Source organism: Solanum stenotomum, chromosome 12 (assembly GCF_019186545.1).
Source record: "Solanum stenotomum isolate F172 chromosome 12, ASM1918654v1, whole genome shotgun sequence".
Classification (NCBI taxonomy): Eukaryota; Viridiplantae; Streptophyta; class Magnoliopsida; order Solanales; family Solanaceae; genus Solanum; species Solanum stenotomum.
Window position 1 is genome coordinate 32,858,875 of NC_064293.1, and position 5,327 is coordinate 32,864,201.

The following is a 5,327-nucleotide window of genomic DNA, read 5'->3' on the forward strand; positions in this document are numbered from 1 at the left end:
TGATCAAACAAATCATCAATACGAGGCATGGGGTAACGGTTCTTCACCGTCACCTTGTTCAGCTGCCTGTAGTCAATACACATCCTCATAGTCCCGTCCTTCTTCTTCACAAACAGAACAGGAGCACCCCAAGACGACACACTCGGATGGATAAACCCCTTACTTAAGAGATCCTCTAACTGAACACTGAGCTCCTTGAGCTCTACAGGAGCTATCCGATAAGGCGGAATAGAAATAGGACGGGTGTAAGGCTCCAAATCTATGGCAAAATCAATGTCACGACCTGGAGGTAGGCCAGGTAGGTCTGTAGGGAACACATCTGCAAACTCTCTAACCACAGGAACTGAGTCAACTGAAGAGCCCTCCCTACTCACATCTCACACATAAGCCAAATAAGCTAAACACCCAGAAGCAACCAACCGTCTAGCCCGCATAAAAGAGATGATCCCTGTCGGTGTGTGACTATAAGCACCCTGCCACAACACTGGGGAAATGCCAGGCATGGCTAAAGTAACGGTCTTAGCGTAGCAATCTAAGACCGCATGGTAGGGGGATAACCAGTCCATGCTCAGAATCACATCAAAATCAACCATATCTAGCAAAATAAGATCAACTCTAGTATCACAACCCTGGATAGTCACTAAGCAATATCGCAATATCTGATCCACTACTAAGGACTCACCCACCGGGGTCGAAACATGAACTGGCTCTGCCAAAGACTCAGACCTCATACCCAATTGAGGAGCAAAATAAACAGATACATACGAGAATGTGGACCTAGGATCAAATAATACTGTAGCAGGCTGATGGCATAATAAAAGCGTACCTGTGATAACATCGTCAGATGCCTCAACCGTTGCCCTCGCCGGGGCTGCGTAGAAATGGCCCTGAGCACCTCTGCCCGATGCATCTAATCTACCACCTAGCCTGCCTCCTCGAGCTTCGCCTCTGTTACCCTGTAGGCTGTCCCAACGACCCTGGTCTTGACCACCACCTCTAGCTAGAGGGGGCACTGCTGAAACTGGTCTAGGTGCAAGGGGAGCTGGTACAATCGCTCTTCGCCCTCGCCGGGGGTACTAACTGGACCAATGGTCAAGAGCACCGCAATCAAAACACCCCGAAGCTGAACGTCCTGAAGTAACCCGACTGCGGTAGGAAGGGAGAGAATCTGATCCCCTCGAACTCTGGCCCGTACTAGGACCACCCTGGTGATACTGGCCTCCCTCAGAAGCAGGTAATGCCGCCTGAACAAGCCGACTGGACTGACCCTGCTGGAACATCTGGCGGGGCCTATCATAAGAGTCTATCCCTCTAGTTTGGGACCCGCTGTAGCTGCCATGGTAGCGTGCCCTCTTATCGCTGCCCCCTTGGGCCTCGCGATGAATATGCTCCATGGATCGGGCATGGTCAACTACATCAAGAAATGAGCGGCCGGCAGAAACTAAATGCTCTGTGTCGACCCTCAGACGGTACCGCAACCCACGTACAAAACAACGAAGTCTCTCCTCCTCCGTGGGTAGGATCATGGTAGCATGTCGAGTAAACTCATGGAAGCTCATCTCGTACTCTGAAACGGTCATAAGGCCCTGCTCAAATCTGGAGAACTGATCACGAAGCCTATCCCTGATGCTCTGTGGCATGAACGGGGCTAAGAAAGCCTCTGAGAACTCACTCCAAGATACAGGAGGCGATCCAACTGGCCTGGACTCTCGATACGAGCGCCACCACTGCCTGGTTGGCCCACGAAACTGATGAGTAGTGAAGTCAGCTCCTTTCAACTCCAAGAGGCCTAATGACTGTAGCTGCTCCTGACAAGTGAGCTGGAACTCGTAGGCATCCTCCCCGATCGCCCCTAAGAATATCGGCGGTGCCAACCTCTGGAATACCCCGAGCATCTTCTACTCGCGCAGTGGCATCTCCCCGTCCTTTAAGTCTGACACGACAGCCACATGAAGAGCGGCAGGCTGACCCTGCGGCGCTGGAGCTGGTGCTGCTGGGACTGGTGCTGGTGCCTGTCGCATCTCCCCAATATCTTCTAGTATCTGAGTCAGCAGAGCATGAAGATAAGGAGCTGCAGCTGTAGCTGGTGCAGGTGGTGGCTGGGCTAGCCCCGGCCTCACCGGCTGTGGAGGTACATATGCTGCCTGAGGCTCCTCGTCCCTATCTCGGGCTGGTGTTACGGCCCTGCCTCGACCTCGGGGTCGGCGTCTACCCCAAGATGAGGCTCTGCCTGCAGACCCGGGTGCGCCACCCCTGTCCGCAACACCGAGCGAGCGAGCCATTATGCGAAAGAGTGAAACAAGTGAGATTTCCAAAAACCAATAAGACACACGCTGCACGAAAGCGAAACAAAAGAGGAAATTTTCCTAAGGACATCCTGTAGCCTTCCGAAGATAAGTTACGGACGTCTCCGCACTGATCCGCAGGACTCTACTAGACGTTGGCTCTGTACAAGTGAGACCGATAAACCTGGGGCTCTGATACCAACTTGTCACGACCTGATTTCTCAAGTCATGATGACACCTACTATAACCCACCAGTAGGTAAGCCAACCCGTAACTCGGAACAACAAGTAATGGGTCTGAGGGTAGAAACTAAATAAGAGTAGGCAAATAACAATATAAACAGGCGGAAGCAAACCAAAAACATATATACAAATAAAGATCTCTTCCAGAACCTGGAAGTCACTAGTACAGAGCTACTAACAAAATGAGTACAAGTCCCAAAAGTGGACAACAGAGACTGACTGTCTCGAAAGGTAAAAGACAAGTCTATATATACAGATAGAGACTGAAATAGTAGAAAACGTCGTGTGCTCACTCCCGTCTTCGAATCAGTCTGCTCCAAGCTCGATCAACGCTGGCTACTAGTGCCCGGACCTGCATCACGAAATAGATGCAGAGCGTAGCATGAGTACCAAAACAACCGGTACCCAGTAGGCATCATAGGCCGACTGAACTTGAAAAGTAAAGGCAATATGAAAAGAAGCAATAACACAAAGCGAAGTCAAGAACTAAAACCTAACTAACAAGAGAATGCACACGAGTGTACAAAGAACTAACTAATGTAATCTATAAGCTAACTACACCTAACTGGACCCCCATAATCCAAGAAGGTACACTCGTGCGCAAGTTAAATAAAAACCCGAACGGACCCCATAAGCCCGACGAGTACACATAATAACTATAACTAAAGAGAATTGCATAAAAGAACCCAAGAACGAAGAACACGAATCAGAACCTCAACCCTAATTAGTAAAATCTGACAGTACGGAGGCCGGACCTCTAACCGGATGCTGACCAGAAGTACCCAAGTAACCAATCATAAATATCAAGTATATGAGGCCGGAACTCTAATCGGATGCTCTATATAAGTATCTGGAAAATAGAGGCCGGACCTTAAACCGGATGCTCTATATAAGTATCTAGGCGATAGAGGCTGGAACTTAAACCGGATGCTCTATGAAGGTATCTGGGAAATAGAGGCCGGAACTTAAACCAGATGCTCTATAAAAGTGCCAATATAACTGCTGAAAGAGTCCTAATCGATCCACACTCATAAATGTCCGTGGAACGCCGTCCATACTTAGCCAGTCAATGTAAGTCCTTGGAACCAAATCGAAAATCAAATTCAAACCGCGAAGTAGAACTAGTGTCGCCGATGTAACTCGTGAAGCCGTAACATCGGGGAAAATAAGGATAACTATAGTCGAAGAAAGAGTATCGCCTAACTAAGGCCCAAACTATCAGACTCAAGTCTGCTACACCAATCTACAGGGATCTAAGCCGACCGAACGACGTCGGGGCAAAACTAAAGCCTATTGGATCCGAATAATGTATTTCTAAGGCAAGCCCTAGTCAAACTTAAACTAAGGCCCAACATTCTTCAGATAAACAATAATTAAGCATGCAAGCACTCCACATAGCGAGGAGGGTCCGTTAATAACACAAAGCATGCTCACAGTTACCCGATAATTCCCGAAATAGGCCGAAAACATGATTTCTTAACACCTATGCAAGATTCAATAACTACCCAACCCAAATCCCAACTAATCAATCATACATTCACATTCTCGAGCTCAATCTAAGAGAGGAAAATCGTAGCCTACCTGTAGACTGATCACACGCGCTCCAAAATCACTCCTTTGGAGCTTTCCTTTTTCGAACGGTCTCGAAACGTTGCCCCGCTATCAAAAATAGAGTCACAACGTTAATACGGTCGTTTAGACACCAAAATCACAACAAACGGAGATGGGTCAATTTTTGAGTCAAAATGGGAATCGTGAGACCCGCGTAGAAAATTTCGAAATTAACCCTAAAAGTGGGTCCTAACTAGTTCCCCAGCTCATGTCCCAAAATGGGACATAATTCGGGGCTCGGGAACAACACATTATCAACATGCAACTAAAACCCAAATTTTCTCAAAAATTAGAAATGGGACAGTAGTGTATTTACCAAAAATGAGCGATCTACAGTAAAATCTAACAATACCACAATGTTCTCCTCGAAAAACCACTCAAGATAGCCTCAAAAATCACCAAAATCGAATCTAAAATGGCTAAGAAAATAAGTCTAAAAAATTTCCAAAATTAAGCTCACAAAAGGGTGCGGTAGCAGGTATTTTTCAAAAATTACCTCAAACGGGGACTCCAAATCACTATCCGAGCTCACTAACACGTTGTCCTCGAAAAATCTCACAACTTTGCCTTTTGAATCGTCCAAATCGGTTGAGAGATGAGAGATTTATGAGGGTTTAAGTTTGGGGAATATGTTGCTGTTTTTTCTGCATTTATTGCAGAAAATCTGCAATAATTCCAAAACTTAAAACTCCGACGGGGTGCTCCGAACTCGTTCGGAACCCCGTGCACGCAAACGAGATATGCAACCGTACCAAATTCGATATTCCAGACTCAACGGCGCCGTCGAAATTTCCATCAGAGGTCATTTCGATAAAAAATGGGTCCCACTTCCGAAAGCCATTTTAAGTCAAAACCCACAAAAGGGCTCGAAAAGATATCGAAAACCTTCAGACACAAAAGAAGGGTCAATCTAGACCAAACTCGACATTCCGGAGCTAACCACGCTGACAGAAATTCTCATCCGAGCGCGTTTACTCAGAATGTTGACCAAAGTCAAACTTAGGCTTAAACTTAAAGTTAAAACGCCTAATCGCACCGACTCACACTGAAAACTTCGGGAGTCATGACGACCATGCTACTGGCCTAAAATGACCCTTCCGGAGCTGATGGAATCGTCAAAATTGGATTCCGATGTCATCTTCTTGAATTTTTGATCGAAAATGATCGTTCGAGGTTCATAAGCACCAAA

The 5,327-nt window shown here is 46.9% G+C and overlaps 1 pseudogene; it reads right to left on the reverse strand.

The window, feature by feature from the left end:
* The window catches only part of LOC125847336 (uncharacterized), a 7,393-nt pseudogene extending 2,449 nt beyond the window's left edge, over positions 1–4,944 (reverse strand).
* Between the last annotated feature and the right edge of the window lie 383 nt (positions 4,945–5,327).